The following is an 18898-nucleotide window of genomic DNA, read 5'->3' as shown; positions in this document are numbered from 1 at the left end:
GGACTTTCCCCCTCCCCCCTTAAAGGTCTTTTGTGCGTATATTAAGGTTTCCAGTGTTGTATTTTTATGGTGGCTCTGTCTGGTTGAACATGTGTGTCTTTGTGTCTATGTATGTTTCTCATGCTTTTTTTCTTTCTTTCCTTTAATATGTATTTATTTATTGTTTTGCTTTGTTTTGTTTTTCAAGACAGGGTTTCTCTGTGTGGCCTCAGCTGTCCAGGTGGAGTCTTGGGGAGAAGAGAAACCATACTCAGAATATATTATATGAAAAAAAAAGCATATTTTCAATTTTTAAAAAAATGTCTTCTGGAAAGCCTGGTGGAGAAACATACACAGCCCTAAAACCTAATCAAGCGATGTACCAACAAGAGCAAAACCATCATGAGACAAACATGCCAGAGCGGAAATTAAGTCGTAGAAAATGAGAGGGAAACACAACACTCGTCATGAATTGCTCACAGCTGTGCTGAGTTGAATGGCACAGTTCGGAGCTTCCCGCTGTTCTAGCAGGCTCCATGCGGTGCTGCAAGGAGGAGGGTCAGGTGGGAGCCCTTGACTTTCGCAGCCTCTGTGGTGGTCTTTGAGTTCGGTACAGGGAAGAACGGAGATTGCAAATGCTTTCCTTTGCAGCTCTCTCCTGGGCAGCTTTACTCAGGAGACAGGCACAGGGGTAAGGGTACGGGGACCTGGCCAGGCCTTCGAGCTGGGCTCTGAGTCTCAGCTTTCTTGCCTTTCTGCAGAGATCTCCTTGTCTCTTGCAGGATAAGAACATTACTTGCGGGGCTGGAGCGATGGCTCAGAGGTGAAGTGCACTGGCTGCTCTTGCAGAGGTCCTGAGGTCAATACCCAGCAATCACATGATGGCTCACAGCTATATATAATGAGATCTGGTGCCCTCTTCTGCAGATAAAGCACTCATATACAATTAAAAAACAAACAAAACAAAAAATCATTGCTCACATCGTTTCAGTTTTCCCTCACCAACTTTCAGTGTTGCTCTATTCCTTCTCATCCTAAATTATATAAAGAGTTCAGGGCTAGGCAGTAGGCATGCTTTTAATCCCAGTATTCAAGGAGATTGAGGCAGCTGGATCTCTGTGAGTTCAGGACCAGCCTGGTCTACACAGCAAGTCTGGGACAGCCAAAGCTACGCAGAGAAACCCTGTCTCAAAAAAAAAAAAAAAAAAAAAAGGTATACCACTCTTGGGCATATCCCCAAAGATTCTACATCCTGTTCCAGAGACACTTGCTCAACTAAGTTTATTGCTGCTCTATTCATAAAAGCTAGAAACTGGAAAAGGCCTAGATGTCTGTCCGTGAATGAAGGGACAGTGAAAACATAGCACATTTGCACAGTGGTTATTCGACTATTAAGACAAATGAAATAATAAAGTTTGCTGGTAAATAAATGGAGCTAGGGGGGGAAATTATCCGGAGTAAGGTAACCCAGACACAAAAAGACAAATGTTGTATGTTTTCCCTTACATGTGTATATTAGTTTACAAATCTTTGATATTTGTGTTACCATTTGAATAGCCACAGAGGCTTGGTACCTGGAAAGGAACTAAAAGGGAGGAAGATCTCTTGAGGAATGAAAAATAGAATATATTGTTATGGAGAGATGAAAGAGAAACTAGAACAGGGTGATTAAATAGGGATGGAGATGGAAGAGAAGGCTAAGGAGGGCATATGGGGAGAGACGCCCAACACTGAGGCTCCCTAAAGCATATGTGAAGAAAGCAAAAGAGTCACCAAACATTAGGGGAGACAATCTGCTCCTGTAGGGGCAAAATTAATGCCATATCCTATATGTGATTTGTAGTCTGCATGTAATACCATCTTCTGTATGAGAACTTCTCTCCAGGTGACCCCACTCCTTCCTGCGTTTCGGGGATGATCGCGCACTGTCATAAACTGGGCCTGCCAGCAGTCTCCAGCACTCTCCAGAAACTGCACCAGAACAATTAGATACAATTAACACCCAATGTTCCTCTGAGATAAAACAACTTCCCTGAAGATTCAGCCTCCTGGACCCAACCTGCCTGAAGGTCCACATTCCTGAAACTCACAACTTTCCCTTGAGATCCAGCCTCCACCCAACCTGCCTGAAGGACTGCATTCCTGAGACTCACGGGCCCCCCCCTCGCCCCACCCCGTCACCCCCAGCTTATGGTTTTTTCCTTACTTCCCTGTGACCCCCACTCCTAATTACAGTTTTTCCTAATAAACCCATTGCCCTTGAGGCTCCGGGATCATTCTCCTATCCTGCTGCATCCGGAAGGATGGGGATCCGAAGCTCTGAGCCCGTAATACAGGACCCTGTGTGTATTGCATCAGTATCGAGTCCTGGTGGTCTTTTTTTGGGGGGGGTCTCGTGATCTGGGTAATCTCGGCATAACACTCCCAAGTAAAACCGCCGGGAATGGGTTACATCTTGTTGAGTTGTTCACCGAAGGGGCCCCAGAGAAACCTCCACAGGCTATGACCAAGTGTCTTTTACAAGCACTCATGTACCCCCAAATGGCATTTGTAACCTTGCCTAAGAAAGTATTCCTAATTAGCTAATTAAAAGGTCTAACCTAGCTGGGTGTGGTGACACAGGCCTTTAATCTCAGAATTTGGAAGGCAGAGGCAGGCGGATCTCTGTGAGTTCGAGGCCAGCCTGGTCTACAAAGCAAGTCCAGGACAGCCAAGGCTACACAGGGAAACCCTGTCTCGGAAAAAAACAAAACAAAATAAAAGGCCAAACCCGGGCAGGGCAGAATGGGGTAGGTGTGGCCAGCGTGCATGGTCTTTGAGGAGAGGAGGGTCTTGGGAAGGAGGGAAGAGACTCATCATGACACGAGAAGGAGCAGCATCGCCATGGGATAGGGAAGAGCCACATGGGCCCGGAGGAGGAGCTCTGAAGTTCCACGTGCAAAGAAGCCACCCAGATGAGCAACATTAGCAATTACCTGGGGATTATGGGTGGGAAATAGCCCAGAGAGAACTGATTAAAGCCGATGGCATTAGATTGAGGCTTACAGATAATGGAAACCAGTTTAGAGGGTTAATATCTGCCCAGCCCCAGGTAAAATAAGGCTTATCTAAAATACAACAGGTGTCTGTGTCTTTCTTTTTTATTATAATAGAGGGTTAGAAAACACCACTGTAATAATTTTAGGGTTTTGGGGCGGGACTTGTTTGTTTGTTTGTTTTGTTTGCTTTTTCGAGGCAGGGTTTCTCTATGTAACCTTGGTTGTCCTAGACTCACTTTGTAGACCAGGCTGGCCTCGAACTCACAGCAATTCACCTGCCTCTGCCTCCCGAGTGCTGGGATTAAAGACGTACACCACTACACGCGGCAATTATAGGTTTTGACAATTAACATTATTAGATATTTTTTATGTTTACTACCACACTCAACCAACAGCAGAGAAGCTTCTTCTTCTTCTTCTTCTTCTTCTTCTTCTTCTTCTTCTTCTTCTTCTTCTTCTTTTGGTTTTTCGAGACAGGGTTTCTCTATGTAGCTTTGACTGTCCTGGACTCGCTTTGTAGACCAGGCTGGCCTTGAACTCACAGCAATCCGCCTGCCTCTGCCTCCCGAGTGCTGGGATTAAAGGCGTGCGCCACCACGCCCGGCTCGAGAAGCTTCTTCTTGAAAAAGAGAGAATTAGCAGAGACCCACAACTGGACAGCGTGCAGAGTGAGAAACCATGGTGCACTCAGCCCTTCCTGGAGCGTCTTTGTGAAGCCCCTCCCCCTCCAGTCTCCGTGTTCTGTGTGGAGGAGGAGGTGGAAAGACTGTAAGAGACAGAGGTGATGGTCGGCTGTAAAGAAACAGTGTCTTCCAGGCACAGCAGAACTGGTGCACATATGAACCCCCAGACACTATGGCAGGATACACAAGCCCGGCACAGGTTTAAGGCAGATGGGGTCCCAGCACTGAGAGGGAGAGTGGATGTGAGCTCCCACCCCTAACCAAGAAAGCTCTGCACTTGGTGCCTGCTGGTAAAGGAAATGCGTTGTCTCCCGTGGAATCTCACTGAGAATATATATTAGCCATGCCTAAGGGCAGGGCACACGTGTAGGAGCAGTTGTGAGACACAAAACAAATTCAGAGGTATTTTTGTAGACATTTTGGCTCATTTGGCCATTTGGGCTTTGTTTGTTTGTTTGTTTGTCTTACCGGTCTCTTGCTTGTTTGTTTTTGCTTTCTTTTTTGTGTTTTATTTGGGGGGAAGGTTCTTACATTTTTTATTTTGTTTGTTTATCTCAGAGAGAAAAAGAAACAAGATCAAGAGGTACGGAGGATCCGGTAGGAACTGGGCGAGGGAAAACATGAAGAAAATATGTTGTATGATTTATTTCGATTTAAAAAGAGAGAAGTTGGGCGGTGGTGGCGTATGCCTTTAATCCCAGCACGTGAGAGGCAGAAACAGAGGCAGAGGCAGGCGGATCGCTGTGAGTTCGAGGCCAGCCTGGTCTACAAAGTGAGTTCCAGGACAGCCAAGGCTACACCCTGTCTCTAGAAACCCAAAACAAGAAAAGAAAAAAGAAGTTTGGGCCCAGTACTGGCTGATTAAGTCAAGCTGAATCCATGTTTCATTCTTAGCTCACCTAGATCATTTCCCTGACAACTGTGATGCTTGCAAGGACCCCCACAAAGAAACAAGAAGAAAAAGTACCACGACCACCGTCTCAGTCGGGTATGGGTCCTTGGGAACGGGAGTTCTCAAAGCGCCGGTGCACAAGGATTTGGCGGTGACAGAGACAAACCCAGAGGTAGTTTGAATCTGAATGTATTTTTCAGGCAAGCAGTCTAGATTTTTACACACATTCTGAAACAGGGAGTGTGTTGTGGTTACATTTCTCATGGAGTAGATTCAAGGGAGTCAGTGAAGCAATCGGGCACACACAGTACAAAGTACAGAATGCAAAGTAATAGTGCTGTCATGTTTTAATTATTGACTTGAAATGAAACAATACAGGGTACAGAATGCAAAGTAAAGACACCATCATTTTTAAGTTATTGGCTTGGTATCAGTACGCATGTGCCCTCTTTGTCAAGGGTCAAAGTTTTCTCATTAACTTCTGCCCAGCACCTGTGTGCCAAGACCTTTTTTTTTTTTTTTTAAAGTTCTCCTTTCTAATATCTGAGCACCACTATACCACTATTTGGAACTTTCTGAAACACTTTGTTTCTTTGTAAGCCATAATATAAATTATTAACTAATGAATAATTGTTAGCCATGTTACTTTTAATAAGTGGAGCAGAACTTGGTGGTGAACTCCCAGCCTGAACGGTCCCTGGCTGCAGTCCCATGTTAGGGTGTTTCATTGAAACGTCGTCACGTTTGAAGGGTCCTGGTATGGGAGTAAGGTTAGGAGAAAGAACAGAGACAGAATATGCCAACACAACGAGAAAACAGAAGGCTGCAGTCAGTTCCTCCTGGCAGGAACATCAGACCCATCCCAGGAGGCTCTCCCTGGCCAGGGGTCGTCGCCTCGGGTTGTGCAGCAACATTTGTCACACAGACTCCACTGGAGGAGTCGTGACAAAGGAGGACTGAGATGGTGATCTGAGGACATCCAGTAGCGTCCGCAGATTATCCAGAGCTAGCACGGCAACCGTTCTTGCTGTGTCTGGCTCCTCACTTCTGTTTAATGACAGAAAGAAAGATGACTACCATGCGTTTCACACAGTCCGTCACCGCCTTCGCCTGGTACTAAAGCCCAGAGGGCAGAGAATGGGTCTGAAGTTCGGGGAGCCAGTGCATCGCTTCCATGAGGGACCATCCATTCCTTGTACACCTACTAACCCTAAATGTTATAGAAAGAGATGGGTACTCAAAGAAGGATCAGAGAGAAAGAGACCACGGAGAAATGGGAATGCGGCAAAGATCCTGTTCGGGCACTAAGCAGAGGGCTTTCTTGCATAGCCCCTTGTGATTGAACGTAGGTGACGAACTCACTCAGGGCTGTCTCAGGGTCTGAGTCTCTGAGCCTGAAAAGAACACAAAAGCGAGCATTAGTTAAGCGCCCACTCAGAAGCTCTACTGTTTGTTTCCTAGACTGACCTAATGCATGAAGTTGTTACTGTTAGGTCTCGCTGCAGGGCGTGGCTGGCAGGCCCTGCCCTCTGCCTAGGGGCGGGGCTTCCCCTCTCCCAGAGACCCTTCACTGTACAATCCAGACAGTTTGGTTCTGCTGCACCCCCTTTGCTGCTTTTCCCACTTCCCTTTCTCCTTCCTTTCCCCCGCAACTCCCAGCCCGCGCTCTCTCTTCCTCTTCCCCTCCCCTTCCCGCTTCCAATAAACCTGCCTTTGTGTAACCATTTGCTCATTCCAATATTTTGTTTTGTTTTGTTTTGGGGGTTGTTTGTTTGTTTGTTTGTTTGAGACAGGGTTTCTCTGTGTAGCCTTGGCTGTCCTGGACTCACTTTGTAGACCAGGCTGGCCTGGAACTCACAGAGATCCGCCTGTCTCTGCCTCCAAGTGCTGGGATTAAAGGCGTGCGCCACCACGCCTGGCTCAAAGATACAGTTCTTTATAACTACTGTGACCCCATCTGTCTGGGATATTGGATTCATAATCATATAACTTCTCGTTCCAGGATTTAGCCTTTAAAATATCATTTTCCGGCAGGCATTGTGGCACACGCCTTTAATCCCAGCACTCAGGAGGCAGAGGCAGGCAGATTTCTGTGAGTTCAAGGCCAGCCTGGTTTACAAAGGGAGTCCAGGACAGCCAAGACTACACAGAGAAATACTGTCTGGGGAAAAAAAAATCATCTTCTAGAGCCCCAGAAAGTTCATTCTTTGGCCTCCAGTAGTCTCTCTGACTTTCTCCATCAAAACCATCTCTTCTCGTCCAACTTGAGCTGCTGGGTACTGTGTCCCTTCTGGTCCCCTGGTAAGCATCCTCCACCTGTTTCTCTAGTTCTCTGATCTCTCATATGTCGGACTCCTCCCAAATCTTATCGTGAGCATCTGTATGCCGGACAACATCCACAGGAATGGTACCCCAATGGTTTCCCCAATGGTACCCAGGACTTCCTTAAATCGTGTGCTGCAGGCTCAAGTGGCTGGGTGGGAGAAATGGCTGGGTTAGTTTTCTTTAAGGGTGTAACCCGTGGTAGGTCAGCCCCTTTCCAGGGCTTGCCCTACAACCAACTATTTGAATAATAACTTAAACTCAATGGGTTAAAAAAAATAAGAGAAAACAAAGTTGGGTGGGTAGGAAGGCAAGGCTGGGTTTGAGAGAAAGTGTAGGGTATAAAATTATCAAAATAAATTGTATAAAACTCTCAAAGAAGCCGGACGTGGTGGCGCATGCCTTTAATCCCAGCACTCGAGAGGCAGAGGCAGGTGGATCGCTGTGAGTTCGAGGTCAGCCTGGTCTACAAAGTGAGTTCAGGATAGCCAAGGCTACACAGAGAAACCTTGTCTCAAAAAACAAAACAAAAATAAAAAAAATAAAAAAATAAAAAAATAAATGAAAACCAAAAGGAAAAAGTAAAAGAAAAGTGTTCATGTTCCCGTGGCTAGCCCTGAAGTGCAGGAGAGGGCGAGCAAGTGCAGGAACTGGGAGGTGGCTGTGGATGCAAGGTCTTCTGAAAGTTCAGAGAATAAGTAAACAGGAAGACAGCAGCAGTCCTGCCCTCCACTGACTGGTGGCTGCCACTCTTACAACTGGGGTCTGCCAGTGACTCCTTCAGCACAGGAGTCTGGGGTACAGCTGTCCTGCCACAGATACCTTTTTTCCTACTTTGGATTGTTAATAGCCATCCCTTTTCACTGTTAATAGGGAATCTGATAGTTTGTTAAGGCTTCTTGAAGAGATTTTTTTTTTTTTCAATTAATCACTTAGGGTAGAATACCTATACAGCCAATTAAAGAGCCCAGAAAGCTGGCCTCAGTCATGACCTGGGTACAGCAATTGGAAGGTTGGATTCGGCAGGATCAAGGGTCTGGGGTGGAGGAGGAGGACTGAGTAGCGCTAGATAGACAGGTCTGGCAGGGAGACTTGCTGTCTACACAGGAGGGCCCTGCTTTCAGCTTTGGTGCTTTGATTCTTCTGTAGTTGGCCATACAGGTGTCTAGTATACTTAGCAGGGAAATGGTTATAAAAACAACAATCCTTTTCCCTTCATGGGAATATCCACAGATGACTGCTAAGGAATCTAGGGCTTTCTGCCTAACTCCCTGCTGGTCAGGGTCTACAGCTACATTCAGTATAACCCAGTATAACAGTAACTGGATAGTAAGTTGTTTTCTAGTTCCATTGCTACATATTGACCAAATGGGCTTGTGGTTGAAACTATTTATTTAGTTGTCTTATCTATCAAATGGAAAGAATTACAAGTAGTCATGTTGCCTATGATATTCTCAAAGAGATTCAGGGTGGGTGGGCGTGGTGGCGCACACACGCCTTTAATCCCAGCACTCACAAGGCGGAGGCAAGCAGATCGCTGTGAGTTCGAGGCCAGCCTGGTCTACAAAATGAGTGCAGGATAGCCAAGGCTACACAGAGAAACCTTGTCTCAGAGAAAAAGAGGCGGGGGGGGGGGGGGGAATTCAGGGCAACAGTCATCTAATGTCTGCTTTTTGTTTTTGTTTTTGTTTTCTTTTTGCCTAAGTTTGGGATTGAACCAAGGCCTTACATACACTACACAAGAGCTCTACCACTGAGCTGTAACTCCAGCCCCCTTGTTGTCCTTGTTCATTTCTAATTCTGTTAATGAATTCTAGATTTTTCCCTGAAACCAGTTGAATCAATTCCAAAATGAAACACACTTCTTAGGGACATACCCGGTTCTTCCGAGTCTGACTTTGTCTTATAATTATCAAGAACATATTATTTCCCCCTGTTATCTACTGTGATTGTAATATTAAAACAAAAAAAACAAAACAAAAACAAAAAACACAACCAGTGGGAATGGTGGCGCACACCTTTAATCCTAGCACTTGGGAGGCAGAGGCAGAGGCAAACTGTGAGTTTGAGGCCAGCTTGGTCTACAAAGTAAGTCCAGGAGAGCTAGGGATACACAGAGAAACCCTATCTCAAAAAACAAACAAACAAATAGAAAACACTGGAAAGTGGCTGGCAGAACAGTTGACTTTTCATTAAGAGGAAAGATAAAGTGACGCTGTCAGGGTTCTTTGTTTTTGAGGTCACTTTTGGTCCTCAGTGAAAAGCTCAAACACTTGGACTTAAGACTGTGAGTCAGACTTCTGCCACTGAATGACTTCTAGTGCAGGTTAAGCTAACCTCCCTGGCCTTACTTTTGCATGTGTAAAATGAAATACTTCAGGGTTAGCAGGACAAATACCAGCAATAGAAGACGTCTATATTGACATCCCATGAAGTGTCATTTTACAGTTCAAACTAAATTTGTCCTCTTTACCGAACATATTTCTAATAAAGTGCTTGTTCTTAAAAAAAAAAAGAAAGAAAGAAAGAAAGAAAGAAACCTGACCCGTCCTAATCCAGCTATTATCAACATCAAATAACTCCTCAGTTAGGGTGGGGACTACAGGCCAAGGTCCAGGGGCAGGTTCTTAATTCTTTGGAGATAAAACTTGAGAGCCACCAATGTCATACATATGCCTAAGAGCTGTGGCCCAGTGGTTAAGAGCCTGTGCTGCTGTCAAAGAGGACCTGGGTTCAGAGTGCTGGCAACTCAGCTGTCTGTACCACCAGTTCCAGGGAATCTAATGCCCTCTTCTGGCCTGGGAAGACATTGCACTCAAGTGGTATGCAAACATATAATCAGACAAAACACCTGCTGTGGGATAGATTAAGCTTTGTCGCAGGTGGAAGCAGTCTTGGCGGGCTTTACCCTTGGGGCACACCGTGAATACCTTGTGAGAGACTGTTTGGAGCCTTCCTGGGCTTGGAATTCAGGAAGCCTACCTAGGAACCCCACCGTGGCTATTGTTTTCCTAATTGACCCTCGAAGGGAGAAGGGACCGCCCTTTACATATGACTGGGAAGGTGGGGGAGAGAAAAACAAGAGGTAGAGGGAGAGAAGGGGAAGGCGCGGAGAGGGAGGAAGGGACCGGACCAGCTCGTGGGACTGAGACACCTAAGGACCCGTCCTGCCGAACGGATTCCAGGAGGTTTTAATCTTCTGTCCCTTTAACCTTTTTTTCCTTCTTGTATTTTAATTGTTAATAAACTGAGCCAACATCTGGCGCCCAACGTGGGGCCCGATGGGTTCCACAATCCCTAATGATATGAGGGAAGATTCAGTATTCCACGGGATAGAAATGTTGTTTCAGGGTATTGGCAAAATTGCAACTGCTGTTGCAAAACTCTTTCCTGCATTATACTTAGAGGGAATTCTTTGTTTTCTCATTGTCCTTTTATTACAATATTTCATGCTTAGAAGGATTAAAAGACAGGCTAATGACATAAAAAAGCCGGAAGGGTCAGTAAGTTCTATCCTTTTGGAAAAGATTGCAAATTTGACTGGACAGATAGAAAGGCTGAGGTATGAAAATGAAGGGATGGGAAAACGGATAGAATTTTTGGCATTTGGTAGTGATGAAGGACAGAAAATAGAGAGACCGGAAAGCCAGAAAAATCAGGAAGAGTCAATAAGCTCTATCCTTTTGGAAAGAATTACTGACTTGACTGAACAAATAGGCAAAATACAGAGAAAAGTGGAAGGGCTGGAAAAGCAGAAGGCACCTTTGGTTAAAAAGGGTGGAGAAGGTCAGAAACCAGAGGCAAAGGAAGCCAGACCGACCAAAAGGTCTTTGGAAGTAAATGTACCAGTGGAGGATACTTCCACAGTCACCCAGGCACCTTCAGCTTTTCCAGTCACTGTAAGACATGTAATCGAGCCAAATGGTGCTGAGGGTCATGACGAAATAGCCTGGTGTCCTGTAGACATGATGGATTTAAAACATTTTAAGGAATCCGTCGTCAGATATGGTATACATTCTAACTTCGTTAAACAAATGTTAAACAGCTGGGCCTATCAGAATAGACTTGTTCCCCAAGATTGCAGGCTGACTGTCTGCAACGATCAACAATGATGCTGGAAAGATGACTGTCCAGCTTTAAAGAGAATAGATGGACCAGACCGTCGGATTTCCTGCTTCAAAAAGCAGTTCGTTGGATGTTTTGGGCCGAAAGGCTGAAGACTGATTGCCCCAATGAAGGAGAGAATTCGGTGACTATCCAGGCAGTCTGCTCTCTCTGTACTCTGCAACTTGGAAGTTGCCTGCCAGCACTTCCTTTATTAGATAGATTTTCCTTCTTGGGTCTCTGATGGGATTGAAGACTAGATAGCCACAGTGTTACTAGAAGCTTTAGTAGATTAATAATTACAATTTCTCATGAAAGAAAAGGACTCTCTTTGGTAGGATAGTGGTATACTTTCCCTTAGGTTAACAAGTATAAAAGGACTTTGTTATGTTCTTGATTCCTGATGAGTATGTATATATGTATATATGTATATATGTGTATATAGTTCTTAATTTTTTAGAGAGAAGGGTGAGGTGTGGGATAGATTAAGCTTTGTCGCAGGTGGAAGCAGTCTTGGCGGGCTTTACCCTTGGGGCACACCATGAATACCTTGTGAGAGACTGTTTGGAGCCTTCCTGGGCTTGGAATTCAGGAAGCCTACCTAAGAACCCCACCGTGGCTATTGTTTTCCTAATTGACCCTCGAAGGGAGAAGGGACCGCCCTTTGCATATGACTGGGAAGGTGGGGGAGAGAAAAACAAGAGGTAGAGGGAGAGAAGGGGAAGGCGTGGAGAGAGAGGAAAGGACCGGACCAGCTCGTGGGACTGAGACACCTAAGGACCCGTCCTGCCGAACGGATTCCAGGAGGTTTTAATCTTCTGTCCCTTTAACCTTTTTTTCCTTCTTGTATATGCTAGTTGGGTTGTATAATAAAGTTTAATTGTTAATAAACTGAGCCAACAACCTGCACACATAAAATTAAAATAAGCAAGTACTTCTATAAAGCGCCCAAGAGTGACTCAGCTTTGTGAAACCCATGCCCTGTGCTTGGTAATGTCTCATCTTTGCTGGGCCCCTTGTTTTTGTTAATATTCATACTTAAAATGAATGCTGTTAATAAACTCCAACTCTGTTTTACACCAGCTCTGATGAATTTTTTCCCCCTGTGGTAAGACCCAAGAACACCTGAGGCCAGTGACAACATACGCAATGCCTCCATTTTTGTCCTTCTGATGGCATGGCACCACCTACATCTAGAGTGGATCTTTCTACCGAAACCCAATCTGAAAATGCCCAGAGGTTTTGCTAGGGTTCAGGAATAGCCACACACTGACCACTCAAACACCAGACTCAGATTGATGCAAGTTTATCTGAAAGCTGAACAAGAACTGACCGGTCACCAGTCATGGCGGCACATGGCTTTAATCCCAGCACTCTGGAGGCAGAGGCAGATGGATTGCTATGAGTTCTGGTCTACAAAGTGAGTCTAGGAAAGCCCAAGGCTACATAGAGAAACTCTGTCTCAAAAAACCAAAATTAAAAACAAAATAAAAAGAACTGACCAGTCAGGGCCACAGCTTGTAAATCAGACTGTGACATTGTTAATAAGAACTGACCAATCAGAACCATGGTCTGCTTCAAAGGCAGGCTTTTTATAAGGAAAAAAAAAAAACTGGACAGGTGTAGTGGCGCACACCTTTAATCCCAGCACTTGGCGGGCAGAGGCAGACGGATCTCTGTGAGTTCAAGGCTATCCTGGTCTACAAAGCAAGTCCAGGACAGTCAAGGCTACACAGAAAAACCCTCTCTTGAAAAGAAAAAAGAAAAAAACACTCGGGAGGTAGAGGCAGGTGGATCGCTATGAGTTCAAGGCCAGCTTGGTCTACAAAGTGAGTCCGGGACAGCCAAGGCTACACAGAGAGACCCTATCTGGAAAAAAAAAAAAAAAAACAAGAACAACAAAACAAAAACAAAGCAACAACAGCAAAAAGCCAGTCTGGCATGCATAGTGAGTTCTGGGACAGCCAGGGCGATGTAGAGAGACCCTGTCTCCACAAAAAAGGGGGGAAAAAGCGAAGATAAACAAAAATGACTGCTAGCTACTGTGCATGGTCCTTGCATAAGACACAGCCATCTGGTCCGGACCTGCTGCTACACAGCTCTAGTTTTCAGGCCAAATCTTTTAATTTGAAGTGATAGCACATTGAAACCAGCAAGTTATGTCATATGGCAGATGTGGATAAATGAATCATCAGAGCAGGAATCCACGTAATTATCAAAATGTTGACTCGTTCAAGTTTTATTCCATTAAAACAATACCCTACAACTATATGCTTGAGTAGGAAAGTAGAAATGACGCCAAAAGTTCTTGATTTGTATTTGAGTCATATTTAATGTTTCCATAATGACTTTGACTCACTCTTTTGCTTTCAACAGCAAAAATCAATGTTACAGTGCACACACGTATAAGCAGCTAGTCATGTGGCCCATGCCTGAGCACATGCCCTGTCAAAGGCAGGAAGATCGAACCCTGTGGAAGAAGCTCGGTGGGTGAGGAATCACATTTTGTGGACAGGAAGTTGCAGGGCACTTTCAGTCTGAACTGACAGGCCTCTCCTGCAGAGAGGGTAGCACGCAACTGGATGGGAGCAAGGGTGAAGTGTAGGGGATCACAGACTCACCTCAAATAATGGCATCACAGACCTGCTTCAAAATAATGGCAGTACAGACCCGCCTCAAAATAACGGCATCACAGACCTGTCTCAAAGTAACGTTCAGACCAAAGGACAGTGGAGCTTCTAAGAGTCACTGTCACCCATAGCAGTGAGCCCAGGTTGATCTCCAATCCCAGGTGATTTTGATTTAAGATTCTTCAGGAAGTAAACAGAAGCCTGAGGAGGGTGAAATGCCTTCTCACCCTCAACCTACTTCACTGAGTCAATACCCTGGGCTCCTCCATGCTCGGCCTGCTGCACAGTGGGGAGACTCTCCTGACAACTGCTGCTTGGAATGGAGCAACCAACTGCTTCATAGATCTAAGAACACTGTTAAGGGACGATCTGATGTATTTTGAGGCTAATTACTGTTTGTTGTCTGTGTGACCCACCTTTTGTTTAATAAAAAGCCATCCCACCTGGGAAGGGCAAAGATGATAGGAGAGAGAGGAATTCTGGGAAGAAGAAGAGAGACCACCGTGAGGAAAAAGGAGAGAGGCCTGAAGGGAAGAGAGGAAGATCACCATAGGTTAGATGGAGGAGAAGCACATGGCCAGCATGGATGGAGAATCCGGCCCAGATGAAGAATATTACCAAGTATTTGGGATTATAAATGGGAGGTAATTTGATAGAAGTTATTAGAAACAGATGACATGGGGTTGAGATAGGGATCCCATGCCTGTTCCACTATGGGAGGTAGTTTAGAGGGTTGTTAACCTGCCCCAGGTTAACTAAGGCTATTTTAAAATATAACAAATGTCTGTGTCTTGATTGATTGCTAGCCGCGCCTATAGATAATACATGTAATTTAAAAAAAACAATAGCACTATTTGCTTCTTAAGGCCTACACCTTGGAAATGAGTAAAAATAAGATGACAATTGGAGGTACGCATGTGGAAGGGCACATTTGATGCGTGTGGGGTGACTACAGAGCCTGACCCCACACACTGTCAGTGATTAGAGCCGGGCATCCAAGGAGAACACTCTAGCATCAATCCACGTGCTACGTCCTCCTCTGCTCTCTGCAGTCGTCCATCAGGCGCAGGCCTTGCCTCTCTTGCGTAGACCTCCCGGGACTGAGCGTCTTACTGGTGGCCACTGAAACCCTGTTTCTACTTCCTAGGTGAATATGCGAACTGGGCCTTGTCCGAGCTGACTCTTCTGGGCCAGCAAGATTGTGCAATGGGTAAACGTACTGCAGAGACCAAACCAACGCCATTTTGTGTTCAGGGCCTGAGAACCTGACCCCCCCTCCCCCCTCCCCCCTCTTCTGGAATTTCCAGGGAGAGCCATAGACGTACAGCAAGCAACCTTTCCTAGGACCTTGCACCCGGGGCCAACCAATCAGAGCTACAGGTCACAGTGACCAGAACCAATGAAAAATTACTCCCTGCAGTCTAGTGTTACTGTATTTTGTATCTGTTTGGCCTACAGAGCAAATAACTGACCCAGGGAGACTGAAACGTACTTTAAAGCTGCCAGCACTTCGCTGAGCAGTCTGAACTGATTCTAATTACTTGTAAATAGTTACTGAACAAACTATTCTAAACCTTAAAACATGCATATATTCCAGGCTCTTGCCACTATGACCCCTGGGCCAGTCCTTGTCAAGTCCCCACCATCCTCCTCCAACCGTCAAACTCCTCTCTCTCCCCCAACCATCAAACTTTTTCCTTCCCTCCAGGAAGTCCCACCTCCCACGTCCTGTCCTTCTGCCCAGCTGATTGGCTAAACAGTGCTTTATTGACAGTTGATACATTCACTCAGCATTCCTCCACAATTCCCCCTTTTAGTCTAATTTTTAAAAACCCCTTTACCTATACATTTATATTATTACACCAATATACAACATATATACATAAGAACCACAAAACAATTGTTATATTTATGTTATACTCATAATGTTTCCCTGTCTCCAGCACCATCAGACTGGAAAAGGAATAAAATTAATTAGCTGAGTAAATAGGAAGTGCAGGTTAGCAGCTTCCAAAATGGAAAAAAAATAAATAAATAACAGAGATACTTTGCTACCTGAATAGTCACTCAAAACTCTTTAACATGTTGGAGCATCATCTTCAGCCTTCTGGCCCACTTTATCTGACAGACATGTTTGTGAAGCAGGGACTATTGAGGACTTGCTTACCCTGTCTTGGCAGAGTTTGGCCGTTAACTCCACCTGCATCCAGGTTTGCCCAATTCAGGCAGAATTCTGTCTGTGGCAGACAATAAGGTCATTTTTTGTCCAGTGGCTGGTTTGCCACATCTGAAGCCATCTCCATAAGGAAGTTCCTGGATGCTCATTACCTTCTTTGAGGCAGGCTGGGTGTTGCTAGGAGTCAACCTGTCTCATTTTCAAAGAATCCTCAAAACAAATAAAATTTCTTTAAATGCCATATTCTGTAGGTCTCTGAGGATTTTGAAGACTTAATCTAAATATTTTACCTTATCTATCTGTTAAACCTAAGATGTATAGTCTTATAATAAAATTGAATAGTACAATGAATTAAAAATAAACCTATTTTACATCAATATCTAATATTCTATACCAATGAATTAAAACTAGCCTTGCGAGTAACAGTTAAGGCCTTAAGTTGAAGAGTAAATTCAATAATCTACCTTTTGTCCTATCATTCCTATATATTTTTATATTCTCAGAGGAAAATCCCTGAGTTCAGCCTTGTTCTTTCTCTGAACAAAGCCAATAATAACACAATCAATTCTCAATGAAGATAAACCTCCATAGCCCAAAACCTTACTTAACCCCCCTTTAAGGGAAGTGGGACAGTGTTCTCTTTTTAAAGCTTCTTCAGGCTGATTTGGGACAAATAATACCTATACAGGGGCCCAAATAAAACTAGGAAAATGGTTAAGCAAGCTAGAGATAGCATTTGTGGTCCAGTCTCTAAATGTTGAAAAACTTAAGCTTAATAAAAGTCCTGTGTGGGACGGTCTGATATGCTGGACCAATTGGAGTCAGGAGCTTTCTCCAAAGCTGTCCTGGGAGATGTTCTGTTCTGATGACAACAGCAACCGAAGCACTTGTGGATGGACCATGAGGAAGGCAGGATGTCAGCATCTCAGCATGCTGGAGGATGAATCCTGTCGGGTCTGATCCAGCATCAGTGTCTGGTACTTTAATTCTGAAATTATATAATTTCTCGTAAGCATTATACAATTCCAAAACTATAAATAGAAAAGAAAGAAAAGAAAAAAGAATTGCCACACAAACCACTCAAGCACCAATCTCAGTGAGATATTGATGGTTTATTAGACTCAAAACCCCAAGCCCAAGACTGGCATGGTGAGGGACACAGTGGAATCAGGAGACAAATTGTGATGCCAGCCAGTTTCTAAGGCAGGACTGTGAAAAACTTAACCAGGTATCAGCCAGGTAACCAGGTGGGATGCAAGGGGAGGGCAGCATTACATCATTTTTACTAGCTAAGCCCAAAAAGAATCGATTTTGTTCCGAGCACAATGTATCCTGGTGGCTAGACAAAGCATTTTAAGCTGATTGGCTAGGGTGTAGGCTTGGGGATTTTCCAGTTCCCCACTGTTCCGGGAGAAAGCAACATAGCTGGATATTTTGGTTTTGTTTAAGTAGAACATATATCATTAATTTAAGCAGAATGTTCCACAAGTACTAAATTGTAAGTAAAAGGCTACTCAAGCTCCCAGGCAGGTAGAGTCTAAGAACTTGAACTTAATTTCACCTTATGATCAAAATGGAGACATAAAACAAAAATGGCCAGCCTGGTCCAGGGCAACCAATGCTACACAGAGAAATCCTGTCTGGAAAAAAAACCAAAAACCAAACCCAAAATAGCTTCTGTTATGTTAAAAAGGAACGCAGGAGTTAACAGAAGAGCTGCAGTTTTGTTGTTGTTGTTTTGTTTTGTTTGTTTATTTTGTGAGTTTTTTGGTTTGTTTTTTGGTTTTTGGTTTTTGGTTTTTTGGTTTTTCGAGACAGGGTCTCTCTGTGTTAGCCTTGGCCGTCCTGGACTCACTTTGTAGACCAGAGATGCAGTTTTTAAAGCAGGTTACAACATCTCTTTTTCTCTCTGTGCTGCTCTCTAACTTCAACTGCCTCTGTTGACCTGCACCGAACTCACGGTCGAATTCCAGCCCTGTTTCCTCCTTCTACCGACTCTCATTGTTTGGGATAAAAACTGTGTGCTAAGGGGCATGTCTATTCCAGCCAGAGGGAATAAAGCTGTGTGCTAAAGGCGTCTGTATTCCAGCCAGAGTGGCCTTGCTGCTGGATTAGAATCCCTCTAAAGGCAGGCAAGCTGCCAAACTCAGCGGCTGCCCGCAGGAGGAATGGGAGGGAAGGGGGAAAGCCATGCCATCTGAGACAGCGGATCCATGGTGGACAAGCAGCCACGTGAATTAAAGGCTCCAGAGAGAGAGGGCGGGGAAGGCAAGGAAGCCCAAAGCACCAGAGAAAGCATCCTTAGGCGCTGGCCCATATCTGAAAGTGTGCCTTTCTGAATCCTGAGTCCCAGCTTCATGACTGCTTGGTTTGTAGGGACTGAGCTGGGGCCAAAAATCGGGGGAAGGGAAAGCACAGTATCTCATTAAGGGGGACATTTTTACCCATTTTACCTATCTCCTTAGCACAACGTAAAGTGAGCCCAAAGTTCCTAGCAGTGGTCCCTTGGCCAGGTTTTTGTTTTGTTTTGTTTTGTTTTGTTGAGACAGGGTTTCTCTGTGTAGCCTTGGCTGTCCTAGACTCACTTTGTAGACCAGGCTGGCCTCAAACTCACAGCGATCCGCCTGCCTCTGCCTCCCAAGTGCTGGGATTAAAGGGGTACGCCACCATGCCCAGCCTTGGCCAGGTTTTTGAACTGGAACGTTTGATCTCCACCCAGGACAGAGAATCTGTCCTCTCGCCTAGAAGGAGCTTTTTCTTATTAGGCTTTTATTGCCACTGTGACCGTCCCATCACTTTTGGGTTTCCACGTTCGTTTAAGTGAGGACAACCTAAGTTTTGTTCCCTTTAGATAAGATTTTTTTTTCTTCTTCGTCTTTCACTGGCATTTTGCAGTGAGCATCAGTGTTGTTACCCTGTGACCCACACTGTCTTTATGCAGGCATCGGGAATTGCTGGCTATTTCCACTAATTATGTCTGTAGGAGGAAGATCCCACACCAAATTACTGACGCCTGGCGGCCACCTACATGGTGACCCAAACACTCCAGTGTACCAGGGACTCGGGATTTCCTC

Source organism: Acomys minous, assembly GCF_964271855.1.
Source record: "Acomys minous genome assembly, chromosome: 11".
Lineage (NCBI taxonomy): Eukaryota > Metazoa > Chordata > Mammalia > Rodentia > Muridae > Acomys > Acomys minous.
Note: the sequence above shows the minus strand (reverse complement) of the source record.